At 40.3% G+C, this 14,525-nt stretch overlaps 1 protein-coding gene and 1 long non-coding RNA gene across 14 annotated transcripts in view; both read left to right on the top strand.

The window, feature by feature from the left end:
• SLX4IP (SLX4 interacting protein) overlaps window positions 1–14,525 on the top strand; it is a 220,663-nt gene that overhangs the window by 46,354 nt on the left and 159,784 nt on the right. The gene's annotated exons all lie outside the window — the stretch shown is intronic.
• On the top strand, window positions 8,975–11,568 carry LOC147361292 (uncharacterized). The gene is made up of 2 exons (XR_015140020.1): window positions 8,975–9,111; window positions 11,480–11,568. It is a non-coding gene; the product is annotated as an uncharacterized LOC147361292 (long non-coding RNA).

The raw sequence follows: 14,525 nt of genomic DNA, 5'->3' as shown, positions 1-14,525 counted from the left end.
AGTTTCTCTTGGCAGTTCCGTAGAAGGCCTTTTTATAGAACATAACAAGTACTTCAAGTATGTGGTGAAGCCTCTGGGGCATCCAAGAGGTAACTGGAATAATCTGACCCTTGAGAAATTTCTCTTGGTACTGAGGATGAGGGCGATCATAATTACTGCATTGGCTCAGACAGTAAAGCATTCATCAGCAATACCAGAGACCTGGGTTTGATCCTTGAGTCAAGAAGATCCCCTGGAGAAGAAATGGTTACCCACTCCAGTATACCTGCCTGGAGAATTCCATGGACAGAGGAGCTTGGCTGGCTGCTGTTCATAGGGTTCCAGAGAGTCAGTCACGACTGAGTGACTAGCGATATTTACACTTTGCAACTTGCTTCATTGTTGATGTGCTTGTTGAAGCATTTTAGGGTCTTCATATCCTCAGTGTGTATATGTGTTATAACAGTTAAAATATTGCAATAATCAAGTCAAGTACCAAAGAGGGTGTCATCCTACCAGAATTTTTGAGTATCTACTCTATGGTTGGCATTCTGAATCAGGACTCTCAGTAGGATGCATCTGGCCTTAAATCTTGAGTTCTGAAGCACTGAGTGCATTCCAACAAACCCCTAGTTAGCCATGAGTCTGCATATTTGTCTCTGACTCAGCATTCCATTGTACTTTGCCCTGAGTGCAAAACTATAGAAAGTGCATTGTAGCTTCATTTTTAATTGTCATCAAGCAGTGCTGCATGCCTCTGTGCAGTCTCCCAACAGCTGATGAAATGCTTACTCTTTTAAAGATGGCCTGATGGAATCAGATGGTGCCGCGTCATTTCCGACGCTGCTGGGGTCTGTTTCACTTCCTACAATGACTGATCCTCCATCTGCCATGACATTGCATTCCTGGGCTGCTGCCCCTCACTGGGTTGGTGGCTGGACTGTTTATTTTTAAGAAAAGTTAAAATTATCCAGGGAAGGATGTCTTCTGTAAAATTTACATGAATCAGCCTCTCCCTGCAGGGATCTTGGGAGGGGTGTGTATGTGTATAGACTAAAAAAAAAACATTTTCTGGAAAATTTTAAATCTATTAAAGGGGAAGGAGTATAATGAACATAGAACCCATCTTCAAAATTGTGGACAGTTTTAAGTAATATTCAAGCTAAAGGCTGGTTTAAGAACAGCAAGTGGTACCATGTGACTCCAACACTCATGTGTTTAAGCTGACTTTTCCAAATTTCAGCACTGTTTGTAATTCTTCTCTACAAAACCAGAAAAGCCTTAGTTCTACCATCAGTCTTTGGTTTAAATAGTATGAGAAGTATGAGATCTTACTGGGGCCTTAGTGTGAGTTTTCTCATGACAAAAGCAGCCACCCAAACATTTTGGTGACCTTGGTTCTGAAGATGCTAATATTCCTTAGATTTCTGAGTTTACTGTGAAGGGAATTCTTGTTGAGGTATCAGTGCATGGTGGTTAGATGGGCCCACCTCTTTTCCTACCTATGGGATCCTGATTCCTCCTCTCCAGTGTTGGGATGGCTTCCCCCATGGCTCAGCAGGTAAAGAATCTGCATGCAGTGCAGGAGACACTGGAGACAAATGTTTGATCCCTGGGTTGGGAAGATCCCTGGAGGAGAAAATGGCAACCCACTCCAGTATTCTTGCTTGAAAAATCCCATGGGTAGAGGAGCCTGGCAGGCTACAGTCCGTGGGGTTACACAGAGTCAGACATGACTGAGTGACTAAGCAAGCAGGGTGGGGATAATAAGTGCCAACCTTCACATTGTTGTTACGTAGAAAGTATTTAATCCAGTGCCTGGCAATTGTTAACATTCACTAAATTGAGCCCTTAGCAATCAAGTTAAAGATACCAGCTGGGAGAGATTCTTACATTGTCTCGTATCTTGGGATCCATTGCCTATTCCAGTTCTTAAGTTATCTTCCTTCAGGATGTGTCTTCCTATTAAGTAATTTTTATTTGCTTTCCATGTTTATTAGGTTTTCTCTAATTGTTTTAATCTCCTTTTTCTTATATTTTTCATTCTGAAAAATGAGTATAGAAACCATACCACAGTAAACATGGTCCTAATGTACAGCACAGGGAACTATATTCAATATCTTGTAATAAACTATAATGGAAAAGAATATGAAAAGAATATACACACACATACGTTTAACTGAACACTTTGCTGTATACTAACACAACATTGTAAATTAACTATACTTTTCAAAACATTGCACCATGCCTATTGAAACCTTTTTACTGTCAGTTCATCGATCCTCAGGGTTGTCAATTTCTTGACTGTCTTATTTTCACTTATTAATTCTGTAATAATACTGATTTTGATTCTCAATTTGTTTCTTTATTTTCCCCCTTGATAGTAATCTACTATTCTTTACCAGATTACCCCAAAATTTAGACATTAAGACAACAAACCTTGCTGACCTAGCTAGGTAACTTTTCTTCAGTATCTCTCACAAGGATTCCGTCAAGATGTCAGCTGGGCAGCGGTTATTATCAAGGCTTGATTGGTGGAGCCTTATCAGTACTTCCAGGCTCCCTCAGTGATCCTGACAGGAGATCTCAGGTACTTACTTGCTGTTGACTGGAGACATCTACACATGGGCGTCTCCATAATGCAGCTCACAACATGACAGCTGACTTTGCTCAGAGAGGGCAAGAGAGAGTGCCCAAGAGGGAAGCCACCGTCATTTTGTGAGCTTCCATCAGAGTGACATCACACCATCAGCCCTGCCATATTGTTTGCTAGAAGCAGATCGTTGAGCCTGGCCCACACTGAAGAGAAGGGGAGCGTGGAACCAAGAGATGAGGACGACTGGAGGCCGCCTTAGACGCTGCCTGCCTCACCCTCTTTCTCATGTTGTTGTGTTGCGTCTATCTTTGGGCTCTTGAGTTAGTGAGTTTAGCTCCTAACTGCTATTTATCACATTGTGTTTTATTTTATTTTTAAAATTTTTATTGATGTGTAATTGATTTACAGTGTTGTGTTAGCTTCAGGTGTGTAGCAAAGTGATTCAGTTATACATATCCAATATCCGATTATACATACACACTCTTTTTTAGATTCTGTTCCCACATAGGTCATTACATAGTATTGAAGGGAGTTTCCCGTGCTATGCCATAGACCCTTATTATCTATTTTGTGTGTAGCAGTTTGTGTATGTCAATCTCAATCTCCCAGTTTCTCTCTCCCTCCATTTTCCCCCTGGTAACCGTAAGATTGTTTTCTACATCTGTGACTCTATTTCTGTTTTGTAGATAAGTTCATTTGAACCATTTTTTTAGATTACTTATAAGTGATATCATGAGATTTATCATTCTTTAGGGACAAATAAGTGACAAGTGAGTGACTTACTCCACTTAGTATGACAGCTTCTAGGTCCACCCATGTTGCTGAAATCACATTGTGTTGCCTTTTAGGTTGGCCTTGTACCTTTTGTTCTCCTCTCGTATTATGTTTTTGATGGAAATGCACTTAAAACCATGCCATTTATTTCAGTCTTGATCTCTTGGTGCTCCTACTCAGACATTCTCTTTGCTTTGGTGTAGTATGAGTGACTTTTTAATATTCTTCCCTCTGTATCTAAAGCCAGTTTGATTTCCTTTCAAGCTGTAGTTTGAGAACTAGGTATTTTGGCCAGCCTACTTTTATGTAGCTCTTAAGGATGGCCTCTGGAGGAAGGAAACAGTTGAGGTGAGGAGGTTAAACACCAGAATACCTGGATTCCTCCTCTCTTCTGAGGCCTTGTTAGCCACCCTGTGTTAGAGTTCACCTCTAGTCGGGGAGGGCTTGGGCAGCGCTGGATCCTCTTCCGTTGGGACATCCTGTTGTTAACTCTGCCTCCCAAATGCTCATTTACCATACTTCATAGCAGGAAGTTCAGTTCAGTGCAGTGTCTGACTCTTCGTGACCCCATGGACTGCACCATGCCAGGCTTCCCTGTCCATCACCAACTCCTGGAGCTTGCTCAATCTCATGTCCATCGAGTCGGTGATGCTATCCAACCATCTCATCCTCTGTCATCCCCTTCTCCTCCTGCCTTCAGTCTTTCCCAGCATCAGGGTCTTTCTAATGAGTCAGTTCTTTATATCAGGTGGCCAAAGTATTGGAGTTTCAGTTTCAGCATCAGTCCTTCCAATGAATATTCAGGACTGATTTCCTTTAAGATGGACTGGTTGGATCTCCTTGCAGTCTAAGGGACTCTCAAGAGTCTTCTCCAGCACCACAGTTCAAAGGCTCAGTACTTTGGTGCTCAGCTTTCTTTATAGTCCAACTTTCACATCCATACATGACTACTGGAAAAACCATAGCTTTGATTGGATGGAACTTGGCTGGCAAAGTAATGTCTCTGCTTTTTAATATGCTGTGTAGGTTGGTCATAGCTTTTCTTTCAAGGAGCAAGTGTCTTTTAATTTCATGGCTGCAGTCACCATCTGCAGTGATTTTGGAGCCCCCGGAAATAAAGTCTTGTCACTGCTTCCATTGTTTCCTCATCTATTTGCCATGAAGTGATGGAACTGGATGCCATGATCTTTGTTTTCTGAATGTAGACAAGCATATTTCCTGGAGTAGGTAAGTGGGCTGAGGAACTTTGGGGATAATGATAGAATCACTCTAAAACTGAATTATGATGATGGTAGAACAAGTCTACAAATTTACTTAAACTCATCAAAGGGGGAACTTAAAACAGGTAAATTTTATGATATGCAGATGGTTTGCTACTACTGATTGGAAGATGTGTAAGTGAGAGTCCTACCTAAAAATGCAAATTCGATTTTAATTACTTTCTAACTGTAAAAGAAACCAGTAGGAAAAAGGTGGAGAAAATGAAAGTAATGCCTTCCTAAAAGTATTCTGTGATGAGATAGCCTTTTATTTATTTTATCCTAATAGTAAAACATGGAGTCTAGTAGAGTCAAATCTTGATGGGCTTTAGATAACAAAGATAGAAATAATGTGGCTGCTGCTGCTGCTGCTGCTAAGTCACTTCAGTCTTGTTGACTCTGTGTGACCCCATAGACAGCAGCCCACCAGGCTCCCCCATCCCTGGGATTCTCCAGGCAAGAACACTGGAGTGGGTTGCCATTTCCTTCTCCAATGCGTGAAAGTGAAGTTGCTCAGTCGTGTCCGACCCTCAGCGACCCCATGGACTGCAGCCTTCCAGGCTCCTCCGTCCATGGGATTTTCCAGGCAAGAGTACTGGAGTGGGGTGCCATTGCCTTCTCCGAATAATGTGGCTGAAGGAATTAAAAAATAACCCCCACTTTTTTTAACAGCAGCTTCATTAATATAGCTAAGGAATATTTATTACGGGCTTGTTACTCTGGTGATCAATTAGAAAGACACACAAAGAAATATGGCAAGCTTCCCATCAGTCAGCCTTCAGTAAACAGATGGGCAAAGACTTCTGTGTGCTTGTCGCTGTGTGAGGCACCACGGGATGTACAGAAATTGGGAGGTCCTTAGGGGGAGGGCTGTGTCTTATGAATTCCTCCTTTCTTTTTTCCTGCTGCGCCCCATGGCATGTGGGATATGAATTCATTTCTATGGCTGTGATTCTTCATATATAATAGGTGCTCTGTGGATAATTAGCACATAAATAAATGAAAGAATAAGTAAGATAGAGTCCTTATCCTCTGGAAAAGTTGTGTTCTGCTTAGCACACTAACCCATGTAAGGGGGAATGGTCCCATGTCAACGCCAAGTGCTCATGTTGTCCATGTCGGGCCTGAGGAGGAGGAGCTGGCGGCCAGGACTGCTCAGCAGAGCCTGTGCAGTGAGTGGTACCCAGGTGGGTCCACCTGAATCCTTGACAGAATACATTTGAATGCTGTGCATACACAGGCTACAGGGTAGAAAAGAAGTTGGTTTGCGGGAGACCTCAAAGAGCAGGTGCTGACTCTGGTTGTAGAGGGAAGAACTGGAAGTTGAGTTGAGTGGTGAGAGTGGCTGCAGACTGCCTAGTGCCCAGGATTTGAAACCCAAAATGAGATTGGGTTTGTTTCATGGGGCATAAGGGAATTGGTGGTTCTTGAGCCAAAAGTGATTAGATTAAAATTTAGAAACTTGCTGTTAAAGTTATTGATGGACCAAGTGGGCAGTTTGGCTATTTTCACATCTTTTACCCAAGATGCTTATGTATTTAGGAAAGTTTGTATATTTGTTGTGACATGTTCTTTTTTTTTTTTTTCCTGGCAGCTTAAGCAAAATAATCATCAATTCTTCACTTTTTTTGTTTGTTTGTTTGTTTTGCTAGATAGGAATTCTCACACTGTCTTGTAAGAACAAAAATGTTTTATCTGAAACATTCAAGCAGAAATTCTTTTAGGGCATGTCATATATAGGACACCAAGTGCTGCCTGGAGGGTTCAAGTGGAGCTATGGCACACACAAGCCGAGCAGACAGTTAGAAAAGTAGCTATGTGGTGTCACTTGGGTTGAGAGGAGGGAGGAGCCAGGAAGGAGAGGTTTGGCCCATGTGTGTGCGAGACACTTTCCCATGTCTTCTTTTAATCCTCATAATGTCTCAGTAACATTTTTAATCCCTACATGACAGAGAAGAAATGAGACCCAGGGCCAGTGTCTATGGACATGAGCATTTCAGGTATCAGGTATATGCTTGGGTGAATTTTCTGATAGAATTCTTTTTTGTCTTTTGTAAAATTAATTTTTATTGGGTATAGCTGCTTTGGGCTTCCCAGGTGGCACAGTGTATATATAGAATCCACCTGCCAAGCAGGAGGCATGGGTTCAATCCAGAGGTTAGGAAGATCCCCTGGAGAAGGAAATAGTATCCCACTCTAGTATTCTTACCTGGGAAATCCCATGGACAGAGGAGCCTGGCGGTCTGCAGGCCATGGGGTCGCACAGAGTGGGACATAACTTAGTGACCAAATGGCGGCAGCAGTCGCTTTCCAACGTTGTACAGCAAAGTGAATCAGCTATGCATATGTATACACACATACACATAGACATACGTATACATCCCCTCTGTTTTGGGTTTCCTTCCAGGTTAGGTCACCACAGAGCACTGGGTAGAGTCCCCTGTCTTACACAGTAGGTGCTCATTCGTTATCTGTCTTATATGCATATCAATAGGGTGTGTGCGTCAGTCCCAGCCTCCCAGTCCCTTCCACCTCGCCCTTTCCCTTGGTACACATACATTTGTTCTCTACATCTGTCTCTCTACTTCTGCTTTGCAAATAAAATCATGTATACCATTTTTCTAGATTCCACATACATGTGTTAACATACAACTGATAGAATCTGGGTAGGAAAGGCAGTCAGGTCTGTGCGTCTTGTAAGTCAGCACTGTTACATGTTTGCTGGGATGGATGATCAGGCAGACGGTATAACCAGGGCAGCTCTGTGTATGTCCCTGTTTACAAAGTGTTAGACTCTCAGATAATAGTCCTTCAAATATTGCTTAGAATCAAATTCGTTACACTAAACATTCAACCCTAGCATTTCTTGGAAGGTTTAAAGATTGAACCCTTTGGAAAGATTCTAATCTGAAAAAATTTCTCCTGTTGGAACAAACTAATACTTGAATTTCAGCACTCAAACTTGGTTTCTTTTGAATCATCAAATGAAGGGTGCAATTAAGTGTTAATTTAGTTTGCTTGATCACTGACTTTGATCCACTTAGCGTGGGCCTTAGTTCCTACTCAGTAAACAGAGTTTTTGGATTAGAGCAGCCCTCACACCCTTGCAGCTCTGAACTTTCTGTCCTGTACTGTAGAAAACTATTTATTCCTTAAGACAGTAGCTCTTTGAGGGTTAAAAATGAAAACAACAAGAAGGAAAGCCACATCCAGTCTAATCCTGCTCAGCTCTTATTTACTCCGACATTTTTGGGAACTGTAATAACTTGTTAGATCTTGTGCAGTAAAACATGATTCCAAATTTTCCAAGCCCAGCTGTAGATCAGGATTCTAAAGGCCTAAATGGAAAAGGGTGGGCGTGTGTTTGTCAAGAGGCCACTTAGGGAAATCAGTTCCATGTAATTTTTAATACAGTTCTTTGGATAGACTTTTTTATGACTCAGTGTTACAGATGTCATTAATTTATAATGGAAAATAGTGAGACAATATGAAAATTTTCTTCAGCCTCAAGAACACTTAGGCAACAGGGTGAGTGATGGTTGAACAGTTTGAACAGAGGCTGCTATGAAATACCACTGCTAGGCACCAGGCTGAAGGGTCAGTCTGGCCTCTGGCCTCTGATCCTGCTGGGTTGGCAGCCAGTCCCTGGGTTACTAGGGCAGCAGAAAGAACCAGTCTTGTTGGAAATGCAGGGCTCTCAAGGTTTCTTCTCACCAGAGGAGATTCTACATGCATTTCTGCTCTGGGCAAGCTAAGAAAGGTAGTCTCGGATAAAATAGGAGAGTGGGTTTAATTTGTCTTCCTTCAAAGGCTTGTTTCCACACACTCACCTCCTCTGAGCAGTAGACACTTTAGAGATGAGTACTGCAGAAATATTTCAGGCGTCTTTGTGAGGGAGGAAGTTAAAATATCTTGGTGAACGTTGATCAAAGGGTAAGATGTTTTCCTTTCTCTGGTTTTGAAGGTTTCATTGGCTTTTTCAAAATATCAACATATTGTGGGTGACTTCATAAGTAGGGACTCCATAGCCTAAGCTAGAAATAGAGAGAATCTTGTGAACAAGAAAGGCTGCTGGTGTGAAATTGTGAGACGTGGGTACAGCTCATATCATGATCAGAGTTCCTCCTGCTTAGTCCTTGTTCTGGGTTGAATTGTGTCCACTTCCCACCCACCAGAAGATTTGTTGAAGTTCTAAGCCCTGGTGCCCCAGAAGGTGACCTTATTTAGAAACAGTGTCAGTAAAGAGGTAATCAAGTTTTAGTGATGTCATTAGGGTGGGCCCTAATCCAGTAATACCGCTGCCCTTATAAAAAGGGGAAATTTGGATACAGTCACAGGCAGAAAGAAGGCCACGTGAAGATACTGGGAGAAGGCCATTTTGCAAGCCCAGGAAAGACTGAGGCCACCAGAAACCGGGTGAAGCCTGGAACAGCTTCTCATCATAGCCCTTGGGAAGAATCCACCCTGTGACAACCTTCTTTGCAGACTCCCAGGCCAGAAACTGTGAGACAATACATTCCTATTGTTTTAAGCCACCCAGTTTTTGGTACTTTGCTACAGCAGCCCCAGGAAATGAATATAGTTCTGATCCCTAAAAGGCACAGAACTGTGAGCAAGAATCTCAGTGTCCTGGGCTTCAGCTTCCCTATTTGTAAAAGCAGTCTGAGAGTGGATGATGTCAGGACCTTTGTGCTCTGACACTTGGTGATTAATTCTTCAAAAACTGCACTTGATTTCCAGCAAAGTCACTGCTGTTGTATTTCCTAATGTAGCTTTAAATACGCAACAAATACATGGTTTTTTTTTTTTTCTTTTTCAGTTCCCACTTTTCTTCTGTTCACTCAGGAGTCATTGATGATACTTCCCTTAAACTAGATATTGGGCAAGGCTGTCCTTCCAAGTTAACCCACTAGACAAATGACAGCATGTCTAGTCTGTATAGAATGTGTAACCAAAAGCATTTAACTGTCATCTACTACCTGGAGGTTAAAGTATTTTGAATGTCAGTTCTTTAACTTTTCATCCCTAGATTTGTGGCTTGATTTCTTTTAGACATCCACAGACATATTCTAGTTTCCCAGAGGAGCCTACCACATAGACATAGGACACTTCTCAGCTCCATAATCAGTAGTGTAGGCAGCGTACAGATAGTAAAATAAGGGAAAGCGGTGTTACCTTTGAACCTTGTTTTTTCCTTTTCTTTTCCTTAATCCCTATATTACTGTGGATAATTTTTTTAAATGTGCCTTAAGCTTTTTAAGGAGAGATAAGTAATATAAAGTTTTCTTCTCATTCTAAAAGAAATCACTGTGTGTTAGGGTCAGAGTACAGGAAGGACACGTCATGCGATGACTGGTACACTTGCCCTCCTGAGGTTCTCTCATGGTCTTCCTGTTTCCCTCAGAACCCTTTTAGAGCGTCTTCCTCTAGAATATTCGCTGTCCTCAGTCTGCCAGCACTGAGAGACCGAGGTGCCAGGTGAGGCCTAGGGAGAGAATTTTAAATGGGGATAGGAGGAGCCCTGGTGGGCTGTGGCTGGATGGGCCTTCATTGCCCTGTTTTCTCTGCGCTCCTTAGTGAGAGGGTTAGGAAATGGCTAATGAGGACAGTTTCACTGTATTCAGCCAAATTAAAGGTAATGATTTTATTCCCATGTTTAATGTCACTTGTCTGGTTCTTCAAGAATTGCTATGCCATCTTCTGAAGTATTTTAACACATGCCTTGTTTTCATGCCTTATGTCTCCCTCCAGTCTGACTTAAATTTTCTTTTTCTTCTTCATATAATTCTACTCCACCCCAAAGATAAATAATCTTTCATAGATTAAAACACTGGGAAGGGCCTAACATTAAGGTCCTTAGTGTTGGTGTCTATTCTAGCGAGGCTCCAGTGAATCACCGGTGTGGGTTATAAAGAATGACACACCTTAGGAAAACATTGTCACCATGAGAGGCCTCAAGAACAGCTCTGCCACCTGAACCTAAGACTTGTGTTTTAAAAGGAGATATTTTTAATATTTAAACTAATGAAACTCTGTTTTTTAAAAGATTACAACAATCTTTGTTAAAGTTCTATGCACAAATTATTTATGACTGTTTTTGATTTCATTTTGTGCCTGAACAAATTATAATAATTAAAATATTCCCCTTCCGGCTGTCTCTTCATGTGGTTCTAAGCCTCTGCCCTGGGCTGGGTTTAGCAGATCAGTGGAAACAAAGGACTTGTTCAGCTGAATTGTGCATGTGGTTTCCTGCAACATTTTCTTCTTATGGTGTTAAGTATAGATTAAAGATAAATATATCTCCCCTTTTTATATTAAGATTCATGGTATCATAGATTCCTCTGACATCACATTGTTGGGTCTAGTCATTCATTAAAATTTTGTGAATTTTACCAGCTCTTTGATTCCAGTGCCTTTTTTTTTTTTTTCTGGAGAATAGTGTTTTGGCATTTTATTTCTTCCTCTGTGCCTTTTCTGAAAGACTCAGTGAAATAAAGGAAGGATTTGAGACTCAACCAATCTTTGTTGCTACTAGTTAATAGAAGTTGAAAAGATGTAATGGGTTTTCTGCAGCTTAACATTACTAACTAAAATAGTGACTTAGATTTTTTTTTTCATTGCTGTTTGATCATTTTATCTTAGTGTCTCTGTCGATTTCCCTTCTCCCTCTGAACATAGCTTCTCCTGGTAAGAGTCCAGTTTGCATTCATTATTTGATTTGAATGCTCTGATTCAGTGGTTCCCAACTTGTTGCTTTCTGCTGCCACACAGATGGCTTTCACATGCCTCACACGCTCACAGGGGTATACCCAGGGTTGTGCAGAATGCTAAGCAAGCTCCTAGTAATTCCGCCCCTCTCTTTCCCATTCAGGATGGGACAGAAGGAAGCAAGTGAAAAAGAACTGTTTTGTCGCATGGCCGTCAGTTGTTCCACTTTTTAATAAAGCAAATTGTTATAAATTCTGGTGCTTGAGATTACTGTCTTGCCTTATTCATTTATAGGTTCAATGGCTTCTTAAAAATAGTTCTATTTGAAATACTAAATAAAATGAATAATAACAGAAGGGAGCACCTCTGTACTCATTCTCCAGATTGAACATTTCATGACATTTTCCCAAACATAGTATCTGCCACTTTGTTTTCTAGATAAGAAAGGAATTAATACTTTTTCATTCCCCCTCCTTCTCCCTTGGGTTCCCTATTTTTACATTATTTTTTTTCTTTTTATTTTTTTATTGAAGAGTAATTGCTTTACAGAATTTTGTTGTTTTCTGTCAGACCTCAACATGAATCAGCCATATGTCCCCTCCCTTTTGAACCTCCCTCCCATCTTCCTTCCCATCCTTCCCATCTAGGTTGATTCAGAGCCCCTGTCAAGTTTCCTGAGGCATACAGCAAATTCCTGTTGGCTATCTGTTTTACATATGGTAATATAAGTTTCCATGTTACTCTTTCCATACATCTCACCCTCTCCTCCCCTTTCCCCTTGTCCATAAGTCTGTTCTCTATGTCTATTTCTCCATTGCTGCCCTGTAGATAAATTCTTCAGTACCATTTTTCTAGATTCCGTATATATGCATTAGAATACAATATTAATCTTTTTCTTTCTGACTCACTTCACTCTGTATAATAGGTTCTAGGTTCATCCACCTCATCAGAACTGACTCAAATGCGTTCCTTTTTATGGCTGACTAATATTCCATTGTGTATATGTACCACAACTTCTTTATCCATCTGTCAGTGGACATCTAGATTGCTTCCATGTTCTAGCTACTGTAAATAGTGCTGCAGTGAACAATGGGATACATGTGTCTTTTTCAATTTTGGTTTCCTCAGGGTCTATGCCTAGGGGTGGGATTACGAGGTCATATTATGGTTTTATTCCTAGTTTTTTAAGGAATCTCCATACTGTCTTCCATAGTGGCTATATCAATTTACATTCCCACCAACAGGGCAAGAGCATTCCCTTTTCTCCACACCTTCAGCATTTATTGTTTGTGGACTTTTTGATGATGGCCATTCTGACTGGTGTGAGATGATATCTCATTGTGGTTTTGATTTGCATTTCTCTGATAATGAGCGATGTTGAGCATCTTTTCATGTGTCTGTATGTTGTCTTTGGAGAAACATCTGTTTAGGTCTTTTTCCCACTTTTTGATTGGGTTGTTTGTTTTTTTTGGCATTGAGTTGTATGAGTTGCTTGTGTATTTTGGAAAGTAATCCTTTGTCAGTTGTTTCATTTGCTATTATTTTCTCCCATTTTGAGGGTTGTCTTTTCACCTTGTTTATAGTTTACTTTGCTATGCAAAAGCTTTTAAGTTTAATCAGGTCCCACTTGTTTACTTTTGTTTTTATTTCTATTACTCTAGGTGGTGGGTCATAGTGGGTTTTGCTTTGATTTATGTCATGGGGCATTCTGCCTATGTTTTCCTCTAAGAGTTTTATAGTTTCTGATCTTACATTTAGGTCTTTAATCCATTTTGAGTTTATTTTTAAAGTGTATGGTGTTAAGAAGTGTTCTAATTTCATGCTTTTACATGTAGCTGTCCAGTTTTCCCAGCACCATTTATTGAAGAGGCTGTCTTTGCCCCATTGTATATTTTTGCCTCCTTTGTCAAAAATAAGGTACCTATAGGTGCGTGGGTTTTTCTCTGGGCTTTCTATCTTGTTCTATTGGTCTGTATTTCTGTTTTTGTGCCAGTACCATACTGTCTTGATGACTGTAGCTTTGTAGTATAATCTGAAGTCAGGAAGGTTGATTCCTCCAGCTCCATTCTTCTTTCTCAAGACTGATTTGGCTATTCGGGGTCTTTTGTGTTTCCATATGAACTGTGAAATTTTTTGTTCTAATTCTGTGAAAAATGCCATTGGTAATTTAATAGGGATCACATTGAATCTGTAGATTGCATTTGGTAGTATAGTCATTTTCACAATATTGATTCTTCCTACCCAGGAACATGAAATATCTCTCCATCTGTTCATGTCATCTTTGATTTCTTTCATTGTTGTCTTATAATTTTTTTTGTGTACAGTTCTTTTATCTCCTTAGGTAAGTTTATTCTTAGATATTTAATTCTTTTTGTTGCAGAGGTGAATGTGATTGATTCCTTGATTTCTCTTTCTGATCTTTCATTCTTAGTATATAGAAATGCACATGATTTCTGTGTATTGATTTTGTATCTTGCAACTTTGCTAAATTCACTATTTAACTCTAGTAGTTTTCTGACACTATCTTTTGGGTACAGTATCATGTCATCTGCAAACTTTACTTCTTCTTTTCCAATCTGTATTCTATTTATTTCTTTTTCTCCTGTGATTGTCATAGCTAGGATTTCCAGAGCTGTGTTGGAAAATAGTGGCGAAAGTGGACGTCCTTGTCTTTTTCCTGAGCTTAGGGGTTATGCTTTCAGTTTTTCACCATTGAGAATGATGTTTGCTGTAGGTTTATCATATATGACTTTTACTGTGTTGAGGTAGGTTCCTTCTGTGCCCATTTTTTGAAGAGTTTTAATCATAAATGGGTACTGAATTTTGTCAAAGGCTTTTTCTGCCTCTATAGATATTATCATATGGTTTTTATCTTTCAATTTGTTAATATGGTGTATCGCATTGGTTGATTTGCATATATTGAAGAATCCTTGCATTCCAAACCCAACTTGATCACGATGTATGAGCTTTTTGATGTGTTGCTGAATTCTGCTTGCTAAAATTTTGTTGAGGATTTTTGCATCTATGTTCATCAGTGATATTGGCCTGTAGTTTTATTTTTTCATGTTGTCTTTGTGTGGTTTTGGTATTAGGGTGATGGTGGCCTTGTAGAATGAATTTGGAAGCGTTCTTTCCTCTGCAGTTTTTTGAAAGAGTTTTAGAAGGATAGGCATTAGCTCTTCTCTAAATGTTTGATAGAATTCTCCTCT

Source organism: Bos grunniens, chromosome 13 (assembly GCF_055505025.1).
Source record: "Bos grunniens cultivar Pamir isolate PY7600 chromosome 13, Bosgru_T2T1.0, whole genome shotgun sequence".
Lineage (NCBI taxonomy): Eukaryota > Metazoa > Chordata > Mammalia > Artiodactyla > Bovidae > Bos > Bos grunniens.
The sequence above is the reverse complement of the archived record's forward strand: the minus strand, read 5'-3'. Positions and strand labels throughout refer to the sequence as shown.